This window comes from Gorilla gorilla, chromosome 1 (assembly GCF_029281585.2).
Source record: "Gorilla gorilla gorilla isolate KB3781 chromosome 1, NHGRI_mGorGor1-v2.1_pri, whole genome shotgun sequence".
Lineage (NCBI taxonomy): Eukaryota > Metazoa > Chordata > Mammalia > Primates > Hominidae > Gorilla > Gorilla gorilla.
In genome coordinates, this window is record NC_073224.2 from 170,081,152 (window position 1) to 170,099,449 (window position 18,298).

General features: G+C 36.7%; 1 protein-coding gene across 1 annotated transcript in view; it reads right to left on the reverse strand.

Annotated features, from left to right (window-relative positions):
- The window catches only part of LRRC7 (leucine rich repeat containing 7), a 570,226-nt gene that overhangs the window by 225,874 nt on the left and 326,054 nt on the right, over nt 1–18,298 (reverse strand). The gene's annotated exons all lie outside the window — the stretch shown is intronic.

Here is an 18,298-nt window from a genome sequence, read left to right on the forward strand (position 1 = left end):
ACTGCTCAATGAAATAAAAGAGGATACAAATGGAAGAACATTCCATGCTCATAGGTAGGAAGAATCAATATCGTGAATATGGCCATATTGCCCAAGGTAATTTATAGATTCATCGCCATCCCCACCAAACTACCAATGACTTTCTTCACAGAATTGGAAAAAACTACTTTCAAGTTCATATGGAACCAAAAAAGAGCCCTCATTGCCAAGCCAAAAGAACAAAGCTGGAGGCATCATGCTACCTGACTTCAAACTATACTACAAGGCTACAGTAACCAAAACAGCATGGTACTGGTACCAAAACAGAGAGATAGATCAATGGAACAGAACAGAGCCCTCAGAAATCATCCCACATATCTACAACCATCTGATCTTTGACAAACCTGAGAAAAACAAGCAATGGGGAAAGGATTCCCTATTTAATAAATGGTGCTGGGAAAACTGGCTAGCCAGATGCAGAAAGCTGAAACTGGATCCCTTCCTTATACCTTGTACAAAAATCAATTCAAGATGGATTAAAGACTTAAATGTTAGACCTAAAACCATAAAAACCCTAGAAGAAAACCTAGGCATTACCATTCAGGATATAGGCATGGGCAAGGACTTCATGTCTAAAACACCAAAAGCAATGGCAACAAAAGACAAAATTGGCAAATGGGATCTAATTAAACTAAAGAGCTTCTGCACAGCAAAAGAAACTACCATCAGAGTGAACAGGCAACCCACAAAATGGGAGAAAATTTTCGCAACCTACTCAACTGACAAAGGGCTAATATCCAGAATCTACAATGAACTCAGACAAATTTACAAGAAAAAAACAAACAACCCCATCAAAAAGTGGGCAAAGGACATGAACAGACACTTCTCAAAAGAAGACATTTATGCAGCCAAAAAACACATGAAAAAATGCTCACCATCACTGGCCATCAGAGAAATGCAAATCAAAACCACAATGAGATACCATCTCACACCAGTTAGAATGGCAATCATTAAAAAGTCAGGAAACAACAGGTGCTGGAGAGGATGTGGAGAAATAGGAACACTTTTACACTGTTGGTGGGACTGTAAACTAGTTCAACCCTTGTGGAAGTCAGTGTGGCGATTCCTCAGGGATCTAGAACTAGAAATACCATTTGACCCAGCCATCCCATTACTGGGTATATACCCAAAGAACTATAAATCATGCTGCTATAAAGACACATGCACACGTATGTTTATTGCGGCACTACTCACAATAGCAAAGACTTGGAACCAACCCAAATGTCCAACAATGATAGACTGGATTAAGAAAATGTGGCACATATACACCGTGGAATACTATGCAGCCATAAAAAATGAAGAGTTCATGTCCTTTGTACAGACATGGATGAAACTGGAAACCATCATTTTCAGCAAACTATCACAAGGACAAAAAACCAAACACCGCATGTTCTGACTCATAGGTGTGAATTGAACAATGAGAACACATGGACACAGGAAGGGGAATATCACACTCTGGGGACTGTTGTGGGGTGGGGGGAGGGGGGAGGGATAGCATTAGGAGATATACCTAATGCTAAATGATGAGTGAATAGGTGCAGCACACCAACATGGCACATGTATACATATGTAACAAACCTGCACATTGTGCGCATGTACCCTAAAACTTAAAGTATAATAATAATAATTAAAAAAACTTACAACAGAATTACCATTTGATCCAGCAATCCCATTATTGGATATATACGCAAAGGAATATAAATTACTCTAGCATAAAGGCATATGCATGTGTATTTTCATCACGGCACTATTCACAAAAGTAAAGACATGGAATTAGACATGGAATCAACCTAAATGCCCATCAATGGTAGATAGAATAAAGTCTACCATTGAGGACATAGCTGAGTTCTTTTTCATAACTGTGTAATATTCTATGATGTAAATGTAGAATGTTACATATGTAATTATACATAATGGAGGGCGTTATCTTCGGTGAATTAATGCAGGCACAGAAACCCAAATACCGCATATTCTCAGTTATAAGTGGGAGCTAAATATTGAGTATATACGGACAAGAAAAAGGAAACAGACGCCAGGGCCTACTCAAGGGTTGTATGTGGGAGGAGGGTGAGAATAGAAAAACTGCTTATTGGGTATGATGCTCATTACCTGGGTGACAAAATAATCTGTACATCAAACCCGTGTGACATGCAATTTACTTATATAACAAACCTGCACATGTACCCCTGAACCTAAAATAAATTTTTAAAAATGTAAAAAAACAAAAAGATCAGGAGAAAGTGCATTTAAATAAGTTAAAAAGAAATAGAAAATATATAGCAATATATTTGCATAATTTTTTATGTTATTCAAAATACTAAAAAAGAAATTTTTATAAATCATTTAAGATTCAGAGTATCCTTTATGTTTTTTCCTCCCCACATTTAACTTTCCCATATTCTAGGTTTCCATTTGCATGGTTTTTTCATCAATTATTCTGTGGATATCAGAGTGATTTCCAATGTTTGTAATTTCTTCTTTTCAGAAACCATGTCTGTGATTCTACATGCATTGTTTCTTTTACTTTTAATTACTTCAGAATTAAATATGTTAACATTTTTCAAATTAGTATTCTTCTTTTTTAATATTTATTATATCTTCCAAAAATTACTCAAAAATTCTTTTTCTGTAGGTTGTTTCTTCTTAAAATAATATAGCATCAGATTCAACTTGTTTATGACTCCACACAGTTATTCCTTCTATGTAAGATATTCCTAGAGATTATTCTCTTACCATTTGAATGCTAAAACCTATATTGCTGGTATATTTGTGAATAGTGTCTATAAATATCGAAGGAATGGTACCAGTTCCTCTGGTAGAATTTGGCTGTGAATCTATCTAGTCCTGGACTTTTTTTGGTTGGTAGGCTATTAATTATTGCCTCAATTTCAGAGCTTGTTATTGGTTTATTCAGGGATTTGACTTCTTCCTGGTTTAGTCTTGGGAGGGTGTATGTATCCAGGAATTTATCCATTTCTTCTAAATTTTCTAGTTTATTGGCATAGAGGTGTTCATAGTATTCTTTGATGGTAGTTTGTATTTCTGTGGGATCAGTGGTGATCTCTTCTTTATCATTTTTTATTGTTTCTATTTGATTCTTCTCTCTTTTCTTCTTTATTAGTCTGGCTAGTGATCTATTTTGTTAGTCTTTTCAAAAAACCGGCTCCTGGATTCACTGATTTTTTGAAGGGTTTTCTGTGTCTCTATCTCCTTCAATTCTGCTCTTATCCTAATTATTTCTTGTCTTCTACAAGCTTTTAAATTTGTTTGCTCTTGCTTCTCTAGTTCTTTTAATTGTGATGTTAGGGTGTTGATTTTAAATCTTTCCCACTTTGTCTTGTGGCCATTTAGTGCTATAAGGGCCCATGTGGTATAGGCACCTGATGGAATCTACTGGTCTGTGGGTTGTGAAGACTGTGGGAAAGGTGTAGGATCTGGGCCAGAGTGCACTGTCCCTCACGGCACAGTCCTTCATGGCTTCCCTTGGCTATGGGAGGGAGTTCCCTGACCCCTTGCGCTTCCCAGGTGAGGGGATGCCCCACCCTGCTTCCGCTCGCCCTCTGTGGGCTGCAACCACTGTCTAACCAGTCCCAGTGAGATGAACTGAGCACCTCAGTTGGAAATGCAGAAATCACCTGCCTTCTGTGTTGGTCTCTTCTGGGAGCTGCAGACTGGAGCTGTTCCTATTCAACCATCTTGCCCAGCTCTCTGGTGCAATGGCAACTTAAGAACAAATTTCACTTAGGATAACTTTCTGATTGGCCCTGACCAGGAATAACTTTTTCCCATGGTTATAATTTGTCATAAAGATTATCATGCTAAAAAAATGACTATTATCAATCAGCATTTGGAAGTTGTGAAATAAAATATAATAGGACAACTATCAGAAATAATGGACTGTACAATAAAAATAACAATGGGTAAGAAATCTACTCTAAACGAGACCATTGTGAAATGTGCCTCATAATGAAAACTCACTTCAGTCAAAGAACTGTAAAAGACACGAAGTCTAATTGGATTATTTCTTATGGGTAATTATAGTTCCATAAAGCAAATCTTGCATCAACCATTGCTTTTCAACATACTCTCATAAAAAAGTATGTTTCTGAACTTGAATTTTATTGAATAAAGATTAATTTTTTGTCAGTGTGATAACACTTGGCTAATTGCTCAAAGAGCAAGAAAAGTCTGATTCTTCACATTATTTTTATCATGTGGACAAAACAAGTTGATTATCTAGTCTCTTTACTTTTGTACTATACTGATACTTCACTTTATAACATCTCTGAAAATTGAAGCTTTTTTTTTTGTTTGTTTCATTTTGAAACAGGGTCTGGCTCTGTCACCCAGGCTGGAGTGCAATGGCGATCTCAGCTCACTGCAACCTCCGCCTCCTGGGTTCAAGCAATTCTTGTGCCTCAGTCTCTTGAGTAGCCGGGACTACAGATGCATGCCACCATGCCTGGCTAATTTTTGTATTGTTTTGTAGAGACGAGGTTTTACCACGTTGCCCAGGCTGGTCTCAAACTCCTGGAATCAAGTGATCTGCCCACCTCAGCCTCCCAAAGTGCTGGGATTACAGGTGTGAGCCACCACACCTGGTCCCAATTAAAGCTTTTTAATTTCATCAACCAGATAACTAATTTTTAAAATCAATTTAACAAACATCATTTGAGTATGTATTAGGTTCTAGGCACTGGGCTAAGGATGGGGATTAACATGTGGCTGTTGCCTTCAGGTCCTCACAACCTAATGGAGTAGTTATAAAAGCTCCCAATTAGTAATAATAATGGCTATTATGAAGTCTTATTATGTGTGTCATAGCAATTCAAGGATTAACAAAGCAGACACAGTTCCTGCCCTGATGGAGCATACATTCTATCATACAATTTAGATATTACATTATTATGAAATTAATATATTAATTTATTACAGTTGGGAATCATGATACCCAGAAGTCAGAGTACTATGAGAGCTTGTAATCAGGGCTTGATCTACAGATGGCTTTATATAAGATAACACTGGAATTAGGGCTTAAGAGATAATGAGTTCACCAGATGGAGAAGGTAGAATGGGAATCCCAAGCAAAGAAAATAACACTAGCATCAGCATTCAGTTAAGTGTAAAAAGTATTTTGCATGTTTTAGAAATAGCAATGTAGTTTTTTCAATAAAGTTCTCTGCACTATGAAGGAGATCAAAGATGATTTTTGTTTTCTTAACATTAATGGCCAAGGAAGAGAGAGTTATTTCTCAAGAGCAATTCGCTCTTGGAGAAGGCTGGTTCAGACAATTATTTCCCTATCAGGCTACAGTAGGTCATGTTCCCAGGGTAAAACTGTGCTGAAACTTTACACTGTGAGCAGGGTTTCATTCTTAGGAATGGAGAACAACTGTTAGCACCAAAACTAGATGAGGAAGCCCACTTCCCCCATAAGAAAAGGGAGGAGTTCAAATGAAACAAGGAGAAATAACTTGCCTCTTCCCTATTTGCTATTTTAATGAGTATTACTACTATGCTCCCAGTAGCCTTTAATAGAAACATGGAAGCTATTCTCAACTTTTTTCTCTATTATTCTCCAATTAGTTACAAACACCTATATATTCTATTTCCATTATTATCTCTTGAATGTGTACTCTCTTTTCATCCCCTCTGCCACTGTTTTAGTTTTGCCCTTCTTACTTCTTGGATGATGGCAACCCAGGCATTTGTAACAGCCTCTTCACTAGTCTGCCTGCCTCCACTTTCAGCTGCTTCCAATCCATAACATCGTCACCAGAGTAAACCCCAAAATAATTTGGTCATATCATTTCTGGGCTCAGAAATATAATTATTTAAAGAAAAAGTCTAAATTCCTCAATATTGCATTCAAGGAACCTTATAATTTGACACCAGCTTACCTTTCTGGTTTAATTGCCTGCAAAACCATTGTATACATTGTAATTTACAGGCATATTGAACTATTTATAGTGGCTAAATGAATTCGGTTCTCTCATGGGAGTCATTCTCTGGTAGATTTAGTTTTGGAGGTCATGAGGCTAAAGCTAGCCATTTTAAATATATCTCAGAGGACTCCTCAGATTAAAAACATGCAATTGAGAATACAGGTTGCATATCCCTAGTGTGAAAATCCAAAACCTACAATGCTTTAAAATCTGAAATATTTTGAGTGCCAACGTGATGCTCAAAGGAAATGCTCATTGGAGCATTTCAGAATTTGGATTTTGAATTTTCATATTAGTGATGCTCAACCAGTAATTGCTTTTTAAGGTAGAATTGTTGGGGAGAATATTTATTAAGAATATTGTATGCTACAATAAAACTCATAATTTTTATAGATCAAAAATAAGAAAACAATATCAACACTCTTGATTTGTATGCAACCGAGAGCTCTCCTCTGAAGCTGACCAACAAATAATAATTTTTAAAAATGTATGGGAAGAAGTTTATCCTAGAATACAAAGAAGAAAAATGAAGTGTTAGTTTATCACTATTTCTTAATTTAAAAGCTATTAAAACAGATGTAGATTCTGGGTTTTATGATAAGGACCAAAACTAAATGGAACCTCTATTATGGTTACTTCTCTTCCAAATCCACACGATGTGTACTTGTGATCCCATAAAAACTATTGACTCTCTTCCATACCCATCTCACAGGCAACAGACTCCTATCAGTAATATTGTTTATTAGTTGGAGCAAGGGTTTGCAGCTGATAGCCTGCAGGCCAAATCTGGTCCACTGTTCTTTTTATACAGCCTACAAATTTGGAATGGTTTTTACATTTTTAAATAGTTGGAAAAAACAAAATAATAATATTTTATTATGTATGAAAAGGATATACATTTCAAATTTCAGTGTTCATAAAATAAATTTTATTACAGCAAAGCTATTTAGTCTGTTTGTGCTGCTATAACAGAATACCACAGACTGGGTCATTTATAAAGAACAGAAGCTTATTTTCTCACAGTTCTGGAGGTTGGGAAGTCCAAGATCAAGGCGCTGCCATCCGGTGAGGGACTTCTTGTTGTACACTCCAAGAAGGGAGGAAGGCTAAGTCCTCATACGGCCGAAGAGCTGCACAAAGCCGCTTTTAAAACAGCTTAATCCTATTAAGGAGGGAGCAGTCCTTACAGCCTAATCACCTCTTAAAAGCCCCACCTGTTGAAACTACCACATTGGCAACACCTGAATTTTGGAGGGGCCACATTGAAACCATAGCAATCGTTTTATTGGAATACAGCCATGATCATTTGTTTACATATTATCTATGGCTGCATTTGTGCTTACAATGGCAGAACTGAGTAGTTACAGTGGAGACCTGATGGCTCACAAAGGGGAAAATATTTACTATCTGACCCAATTTGCTGAATCCTGAGTTACAGTGATACGGAATAGTTGGAAATTGTAGGCTTTAGTAATTTTTTCTTTTTATTGGCTCCCTGGCATCTGGCATTTTGGCAATTCTCTACTTCAGGAGTCTTGTTAGGAGGCAAAGTTTCCTCTCCAGAAAGGTAAAAGCATCCCTGACAACGAACAGCTGGTAGCTGGTCTGGTTACCACCACCTATGCTATGGTATTTCCCTGCTGATCATAAACAATTCCATGAAACATCATCAGTGATCGACGATTCTTTGTGACCACAATGATACAAAATAAAAACAAGATAACTTCATAATTATGCCTGAATAGAGATAAAAACAAAGACTTTGTGCTTCTGCTAATATGAGAGACTACTGCTGCTTCTCCAATAACTCTAACTCCTTTCCATTCCTTCTGCTCACAGATAAAAAAAATACTAAAATCTCCAATAGCCAAATGTCCCATTTTGAGAGAATGCCCAATCCCAAAGTGATAATCCCCATTTTTTGAACACTTTCAACATAATCTCTAGGTCCTTTCTAACTCCCTCTTACTGAGATGCTGCGTGGTTCTCCATGGTATACGATCTCTGATGCAGCAGCAATGAATGAACCTAATGTTGTTAACTAAGTATATTTGGTGGTATCTTCTTGATGGGTCTCAACTTTTAACCCTCTTAGAAACCAGATATTTGGCTTTTAAGCCTTTCTGGTGTCAGTGAATTGGGCGCTCAGGCGATACAAGTCAGACACATGCTTCTTATCCTCCACAGATACTATCTACAGAAGTTCCTGACCACTTAGAATTGATTATCATTTGAGCAGCAGCAGCAGCAGCAGCAGTGATGATAGCAACAGAAACTGCAAGCTGATGATGCAGTAGCGGTGGCCAGTGCCCAGCGCTGGCAGAGTACCAGTGCAAACTGTGGCATTCAGTGTTCGGTGCTGTTGCAATGGTATTACACTGTAGTGTTCTTTTAAAATTGCTTTTGCTTAGTTTCTAAGTTTAATTTGTCTTGCTATCAATTATTGCATTTATTCAAGGTCCTCCCATTAAAGTCCTTTTCAGCTAAAATCACAATTAGTTATTGTGTGATACATATGAATCCAATCGAACAATATTCTTCATAATCTCCCTATGTAACTTCAGGCATTTGATGACTTTGAAATATAGCTCTCCAACCACAGGTGCGAAGTTCTAGGTCTAAATTTCTTATTGTCTACTGACTGGCTCCACTTGAATATACCATGTGCCTTTCCAATTTATTATGTTGAAAACAAAATTCATCATCTCTCCAGACCTTCCTTATTTTCTGTCTATGTAGTTGATATTCCCTAAAACAGAAACCTGGAAGGTATTCCTTACCCCATGATGAATTACTCACCAAGCCCTATGAATTCTACTCTCTCTGAAATACATCCTTTCTCATCTACATAGCTACTTTATAGCTCTAGTTCAAGGCTTCAGTTAATTCTCCCATGGATTAACACTACAACTTTGTTAACTGGTTACCATGTCTTCCATTGTGCCCGCTATAATCCACTCTGCACGGAGCAGCCATTGAAATCTTTCCAAAATGCAAGTGACAAAATGCAAGTAATATAGAAACTCTCTTTCAACTCCCATTTGCCAGAAGTTTCCCCAGAATAAAAGCTCACATGACACTGTATCTTCAAAGACTCTTCAAAAATGGCCTTGCATTAAGATTGACACGGCATGTGCAATCGTGCTACATGGAATATGTATTGGTATCCATGTTTCTGTCTAATAAAGATCCATTTTGGTTTATAAGCAGAAAATGATTCTGCTAGAACATCTTTTTTTTATAAACCTTTGCTGTCCCTTTGTACTTAGCACCACAATGCCATAGCATAAATGGATTCTATGAAGCATTCATGCATTCATTCAACAAATATTTATTAAACACCTATTATGTCCCAGGCCTTATCTATGAGATAGGAGTAAAGTCAAAAGCAAAACAGATAAAGTCTCTGCCCTCATGGAAATACCATTATTGTGGGGAGAAATGTACGAGAAGGAAGTAGAAATAAATATACAACATACAGAGTGGTGGTAAGTGCTGTGAAAAAAATAAAGCAGGGTAAGAATTATAGACAGATTGTAAGGGATGCTACTTCATGTAAAGTGCCCAAAGAAAGCCACTCTGAAAAGCTAATATTTTATTGAAGTTCTAAAGGAATTGAGGAAACATAATGATATGATATAGCATATATACACATAAAAGACTAAACTGAATAAAAGCATGAGTTCTGAAGTCAGATTGTCTGGAATCAAATTAGAGTTCTGTCACTTACTAGCAATGTGATATGACATTCTACTTCTCTGTACCTCAGTTTCCCTGTTTATAAAATGGGAATATTGTTGGGTTGTGCATCTTCAAAGAGTGGTAGCAGATGTAAAGTGCTTAAACAGAGTACATGGTAAGTACTCAATAACACAAATTATTATCATCGGAAAAATGATGCTAAAACAAAGCATTACATTTGAAAGAAAATCTCAATATCACAAAACCTAGTCAATAATTTGTAGACAATAGGAGAACTGAAGGCTCTAGTAGAAGTCAAATAATGAAGACTCAGAGGCTAACCTTTGAGCAGAAGCATAAGCAACCAACAAAGAAGGCTTTATAGTATTCATCTAAGGGTCCATGGAATATCTACTCTGCACCAAGTACCATGCCGCAGAATAAAAACAAAGCTGAAAAGTTAGACATTCTCTTTTTTTTATTGCAGAAAATTTATAGTGTAACAAGAAAGACCTAAACTAAAAAAATAATTACAGTGCAGGCTATAAAGGCAATGGTAGAGGAAGGACAGAGAGGATACTGGGAGTTTATGAGTGGAATAGTAATAAGGCTTTGAAATAAGAAACAGGCATACCAGTCAGGCAATGTATAGAGAATCATCTAGATCTAGCCACAACCATTTCAGCAGCCTCACTTTTAATCCATGTATAAGATACCTATAAAATAATAAATATCTAAAATATGCTCACTGAATTTTCATATACTGACTATCTGTGTAATCGACATCAAGATGAAGAAACAGGTTGATTAATGGGTACAAATATATAGTTTGATAGAAGAAATAAGATGTAGTGTTTGATAGATCAGGAGGGTGAGTATAATTTATAATCATCTATTGTATATTTCAAATAGCTAGAAAAGAATAATTTGAATGTTTCCAGCATAGACAAAAGAAAAATATTTAAGGTTATAAATATCTCAATTATACTGATTTGATCTTTACAAATTATATGAATATATGAAATTATCACATGTACCCTGAAAATATGTACGTCTATTATGCATTGATATAAAATACAATTAAAAAAAGAAGCATATTATTACCAGAGTCCAAAAGCAGCCCCCCTTCAGGCACCCTTTTAGTCACTATCATACTTCCCAAAAGATAACCAGTATTGTAATTTCTAATACCATAGAGTAATTTTGCCTCACGTTGTATCCTATATAAATGAAGACATTTATTTTCTTTGCAGCTTCTTTTCCTCAACATTCATACAAAGACTTGTACATAAATATTCATAGCAGCCTATTTGCAATAGCCCAAATCTGAAAGGAAGCAACACAAATATTCATCACTAGGTGAAAGAATAAACAACCATGGAATATTTCTACAATGGAATATTATTCATCAATAAAAACTGATAAACATTACAACATGGATCAATCCCAGAATAATTATGCTCAGTGAAAGAATCCAGGCAGAAAAAGAGAATATACTGTATAGTTACATTTACATAAAACTCCAGAAAAGTCAGACTCATCTATAGTGATAGAAAGCAGAACAATATTTGTCTGGGTGGGGAGTGGGGTGAACAGTGCCTTGGGGACACCGTTGGGGCTGATGAATTTTGTTCATTATCTTAATTACAGTGATGCTTTCACTGGTATGTATATATTTCAAAACTTGTAAAATTCTACACATTTTTCTGTTTTATTTAGAGTTTATTAGTATACAAAAATATCATATTATTAATATACACAGTTTGGTGAGTTTGTATATATTATAAATTCAAGTTTCTATTGCCACCATCCAGATAGGAGGTTTACATCACCTCCAAAAGTTTCCTTCTGTACCCTTGCTTTTTTGTTTTCTGGGTTTTTGTGTGTGTGTTCATTTATTTTTGTAGTAAGAACACTCAACATGAGATCTACCTTCTTAATAACTGTTTTTTTTTGAGATGGAGTTTCACTCTTGTTGCTCAGGCTGGAGCGCAATGGCGCAATCTTGGCTTACTGCAACCTCTGCCACCTGGGTTCAAGCAATTCACCTGCCTCAGCCTCCAGAGGCTGTCTGCCAGGTCCATCCATGTTTTAAAAAATGGTAGCATTTTCATCTTTTTAAAGGCTGATTAATATTTTAGTTACACATAATGTGTAATGTGTACAAATGCCACATTTTTTATTCATCTGTCCATAGACATTTAGGTTGCTTTTCTTTGTTGAATATTGTGAATTTGTACATGTTAAGTATGTCAGTTTATTAGATGGCAATTGTACTTCAATAAAACTGTTTTCAAAAACAAAAAGGAGGCTAGGATATTTTACTAACAAATGTGAGGAAATGAATTCAATATGTATTCAAACCTCCAACAAAATCATCACATATCCTCATATCTTGAATTCATTTTGGGTGGTCTCTATTCAGCTGTGCATAGTAATTAAGAACAAGGCGAGAGTCACACTGCCAGGGTTCAAATCCTTCCCCCACACCTTACCAGCTTCCTGACCTTGGGCAAGTTACTTCTTTGTGTTTTAGTTTCTTTATTTGTAAAATGGGGAAAATAATAATACCTACTTCAAGATACTATGAGGGCTGTGTGGATTAACACACGTAAAGAATTTAGAGCTCAATAAATATTAGCAACTATATTACCTATTAGATTCTGGTCCCTAGATTAGGTAAAATAAAATGATCACTATTTCTTGAAAAATCAATGCAATGAGGTTTATTTCTCTTTGTTGATCTAGCCGTTATACTGGAATATAAAATCACTCTTGAATAGGCTCTGCTCTATTGCTCAAACCTCATGTCTTGACATTCAGTAGCCGATGCCTCCCACACCAATGAATCTCCTTGTATCCTGCACAGTTCATCAGTTTCTCATTCATCTCTCTGCTTTTGCACATGACTTTCTTTGGCCTAGAATATCTCTTCCTCAAAACCAAGAGCTCATTGAGAGGACTAAAAAAAAAGTTTGGTTTTCAAGTATGAGAAATTTTATATTAAAAATTAAATTAAAAAATCTCTTAAAATAGCATATGCCTTGATATTATTAGAAGCTACATGGTTCCCATAACTTATATCAAGGAATACTGAAAGTATATTACTCAGTGGTTACATATAGAAACATTCTGAGCTATTTACCCATATTTATGGTAATTATTGTAGGAAATCATTTACATTTCAAAGTTTTACCAGTTTGTATAAAATTCTTCTACAAAGCTTCTACTTATAATAAAATTACAATTCCAAACACTTTTTCAAGAAAAAAATATAGAATGTATTTCAATACATAGCATAAGCTGAAACAAAAATTAGTGTATTATCCATACCAAATGACATTAAAGTTCTTATTAGTTGAATGGGAAATATTTTTTATGCTCCTCTTACGAGGTTAATGTGTAGTTCAAAAAACGTATTTCTGAAAGCATTGTTTCATGTGCTTTGAAAAGTTTAATACATGTTAGCTGTCTGAGATTTTGTTACATTTTCAATCTTGAATCTTAGGAAATGCAAAAGAAACCACCTTGATTTTAAAAGGTTGGAAAAATAAAATTGATAGCTAAAGACATCGAGTCGTAAATTAAGGATAGTATTACATTATTGCAAAGAAACTGATACTCTTTTAACCATATGAAACCCATTGATTATTTCTTCAGTCTCCCATTGTGAGGACTGAATGGTTAATCTGTGATTCAAGAACCCAAAATGTACCTGGATGTATTTTTGAAAATGAAAAACACCTCAAGAGAATAAGCAATTCTTGTAACATGTGATGAATATCTATCATTCACAAGAAACATTAATATAATTTGATTCTTAATCAAGTGCCTTGGAGGTAAATCAAATAAGCAACACTAGCATAAGTAATTTGATTTCTTAAACAGAATTCAAGCAAAACTATACTCTGTAGGCAAAACAATCAAGTTGATACAAGATGGAGTACTGGAGAGAAGGGGTTTGAATCTGGTTTCTGCCACTTTCAATCAAAGTGATCTTGAGTAAATAATTGTTTAATTTCTCTGAGACTCAATTTTCTCGTGTGTAACAGAATGACAACAAATACCTCACTCAGTTGTTACAAGGGTCAGTGAAATAATGCATGTAGGTAAAGAGCTTGGCATGTCCAGTAAATAAATAGTATCTACCTCTCATTATTATGGAATAAGGGACAACTTATAGGCTAAATCAGTTTTGTCTGGCTTACTGTTTTGTTAGAGGGATGACAGTTTGAGTAGTAATTCATACGATTTCATGTATCTTCAGGTCAATTACAGTACCAGAAGGAATTTTAAAGATGTGTATTGTATTGTATCGTATTTAAATACATCATTGGATTTATCTGCGTGGTGTTGCTCCAACATTTTTTTTCTCATTTGAGTTTTTAACTCATGCCTTGAGTACCAACTGTGTCCTTGCTACTCACATAGGTAATCTTTAAGAGTTACCACTTAGTGAGATCCAAACGCCTCACCCTACCTTTCCACTTTTATTTCTACCACTGTTTTTAACTTACTTCCCTGATCAGAAAACCAGGCCACTCCTCATTCAATAAATATATGTCAGACTTTCCTACATCCACTATTTTCTCTGCCTGATATGCCGCTGCCATCTTTCCAATAGTTGAAATATAACTGCTCCCCTTTTACGATACTTTGGAGTTTTCAATTTATTCAGTTTTATTGAGTTATAATTGACATAAACAAATAGTATATATTCAATATACAGAGTGATGTTTCAATATATGTATACATTGTGAAATTATTACCACAATCAAGTGAATAAAGATACCCATCACTTCACTTTTTTTTTTCTTTTTTTCTGATGAGAATACAGGCACGTGTCATTTTGTTGCACTTTATTGTGCTTCACAGGTATTTCATTTTTTACACATTGAAGGTTTGTGGCAACCCTGTGTTGAGCAAGTCTATTGGCACCATTTTTCCAACAGCATGTGCTCACTCATGTCTTTGTGTCACTTTTGGTAATATTAAACTTTTCCTTTATTGTTTTATCTATTATATTTATTTATAATCAGTGATTTTTTTTTTTCGTTTTTGAGACAGAGTCTTACTCTGTTGCCCAGGCTGGAGTTCAGTGTCATGATTTCAGCTCACTGCAACTTCCACCTCCTGGGTTCAAACAATTCTCCTGCCTCAGCCTCCTGAGTAGCTGGCACTACAGATGTACACCACCACACCTGGCTAAGTTTTGTATTTTTAGTAGAGGCGGGGTTTCACCATGTTGGCCAGGCTAGTCTTGAACTCCAGGCCTCAAGTGATCCACCCACCCTGGCCTCCCAAAGTGCTTGGATTACAGGTGTGAGCCACCATGCCCAGCCAATGATCAGTGATATTTGATGTTACTACTATTGTAATTGTTTTGGGGAGCCGTGAACCATGCCCATATAAGATGGAAAAGTTAATTTGATAAATGCTGTGTATATTCTGCCTGTTCCACCAAAAGACCATTCCTCTCTCCCTCTCCTTGGGATCTCTATTCCCTGAGACACAACAATATTGAAATTAGGCCAGTCAATAACCCTATAATGGTCTCTAAGTGTTCAAGTGAAAGGAAGATTTGTGGATCTTCCACTTTAAATCAAAAGCTAGAAATGGTTAAGCTTAGTGAGGAAGGCATGTCAGAAGCTGGAGTCAACCAAAAGCTATACCTCTTGTGCCAAACAGTTAGCCAAGTTGTAAATTCAAAGGAACATTTCTTGAAGGAAATCAAAAGTGCTACTTCAGTGAATACATGAATGATAAGAAAGTGAAACAACCTTACTGCTAATATGGAGAAAGTGGTAGTGGTCTGGACAGAAGATCAAACCAGCCACAACATTCTCTTAAGCCAAAGACTAATCCAGAGCAAGACCCTAACTCTCTTCAATACTATGAAGACTGAGAAAAGTAAGGAAGCTGAAGAAGAAAAGTTTGAAGCTAGCAGAGGTTGGTTTATGAAGTTTAAGGAAATAAGTCATCTTCATGACATAAAAGTGCAAGGTGAAGCGACAAGTGCCAATGTAGAAGCTGCAGTGAATTATCCAGAAGATCTAGCTCAGATAATTAATGAAGGTGGCTACAATAAAAAACAGGTTTTCAATATAGATAAAATAGCCTTCCTTTGGAAGAAAATGCCATCTGGGACATTCAAAGCTAAAGAGGAAATATCAATGCCTGCCATCAAAGCTTCAAAGGACAGTCTGACTCGTTTATTAGAGGCTAATGCCACTGGTAAATTAAAGTTAAAGCCAATGCTCATTTACCATTCTGAAAATCTTAGGAACCTTAAGAATTATGCTAAATCTATTCTGCATGTGCTTTAGAAATGGAACAACAAAGTCTGGATGACAACACCTCTGTTTACATGGTTTACTGAATATTTTAAGACTACTGTTGAGACCTACTGCTCAGAAACAAAGATTCCTTTCAAAATATACTGTTCATTGACAATGCACCTAGTCACCCAAAAGCTCCCAAGGAGATGTACAAGATTAGTGTTGTTTTTATGCCTGTGAATACAACATCCATTCTGCTGTTAATGGGTCAAGGAGTAATTTTGACTTTCAAGCCTTATTATTTAAGAAATACATTTTGTATAGCCAGATAGTGATTCCTCACATGGACCTGGGCAAAGTAAATTGAAAACATTCTGGAGAGGATTCACCATTCTAGATGCCATTAACAGCAATCATAATTTATGAGAGGAGATCAAACCATCAACATTAACATAAGTTTGGAAGAAATTGATTCCAACCCTCATGGATGACTTTGAGGGGTTTAAGACTTCAGTGTAGAAAGTAATTTCAATGTGGTAGAAAGAGATCTAAAGCTAGAAGTGGAGCCTGAAGATGTGACTGAATTGCTGCAATCTCATAAAACTTTAACAGACAGGAAATTGCTTCTTATGGATGATCTAAGAAAGTGATTTCTTTCCTCCTCCTCCTCCTCCTCCTCCTCCTCCTCTCCTTCTTCTTCTCTATCTCCTTACTCTACTTTTAGACAGGTTCTCACTCTGTCTTCCAGGCTGGAGTGAGTGGCACAGTCTTGACTCACTGAAGCCTTAACCACCCAGGCTCAAGTGATCCTCCCACCTCAGCTTCCTGCGTAGCTGGGACTACAGGTGCATGACACCACACCTAGCTAATTTTGTATATTTTTGTAGAGACAGAGCTTTGGCGTGTTGCCCAGGTTGATAGCGAACTTCTGGGCTGAAGTAATCCACCTGCTTTAGCCTCCCAAAGTGCTGGGATTACAGGAGTGAGTCACTGCACCTAGCGAAAGTGGTTTTTTGAGATGGAATCTACTCCTGGTAAAGATGCTGTGAACATTGTTGAAATGACAAGAAAGAATTCAGAATATTACATAAACTTATTAATAAAGTAGCCACAAATGTTTGAGAGGATAGACTCAAATTTTGAAAGAAGTTCTACTGTAGGTAAAATGCTATCAAATAGCATCACGTGCTACAGAGAAATCTTAGCATCTTAAAGAGAAAGATGTTTTAGAGAAATCTTTCATGAAAGGAAGAGTCAATCGATGCAGCAAACTTCATTGTTGTCTTATTTTAAGAAATTGCAGGAGCCACCATAACCTTAATCAACCACCACCCTGATCAGTCAGCAGTCACTAACATCAAGGAAAGACCCTCTATCAACAAAAATATTACTACTTGCTGAAGCATCAGAAGATTGTTAGAATTTTTAGCAATAAAATATTTTTTCATTAGGATATGTATATTGTTTTTAAAGACATAGTGCTATTGTACACTTAATAGACTACAGTATATTGTAAACATAATGTTTATATGCAGTGGAAAACAATAGTTTCATTGCAATATTTGCTTTATTGTGGTGGTGTGAAACTGAGTCTGCAATATCTCTGAGGTATGACTGTACTTAAGATCCACTCTCTTAGCATATTTCAAGTACTCAATATATTCTTATGCTGTACATTAGGTCTCCAGCGTGTATCCATTTTACAACTGCAAGTTTGTTTCCTTTGGGCTACATCTCCCCATCTTCCCTACCCCCAAACAGCTGGTAACCACTGTTCTACTCTCGGCTTCTGTCTGTTTTTTTTTTTTTTAGATTCCAACTATAAATGAGATCATGTAGTATTTTTCTTTCTGTGTTTGGCTTATTTCACTTAGAAAAATGCCCTCGGGAGGAGGAGCCAAGATGGCCAAATAGGAACAGCTCTGGTATACAGCTCCCAGCGTGAGCGATGCAGAAGACGGGTGATTTCTGCATTTCCATCTGAGGTACCGGGTTCATCTCACTAGGGAGTGCCAGACAGTGGGCGCAGGTCAGTGGGTGCGCGCACCGTGCGCGAGCCAAAGCAGGGCGAGGCATTGCCTCACTTGGGAAGCGCAAGGGTCAGGGAATTCCCTTTCCGAGTCAAAGAAAGGGGTGACGGACACACCTGGAAAATCGGGTCACTCCCACCCGAATATTGAGCTTTTTGGACCGGTTTAAAAAACGGCATGCCACGAGATTATATCCTGCACCTGGCTCCGAGGGTCCTACGCCCACGGAGTCTCGCTGATTGCTAGCACAGCAGTCTGAGATCAAACAGTAAGGCGGCAGCGAGGCTGGGGGAGGGGCACCCGCCACTGCCCAGGCTTGCTTAGG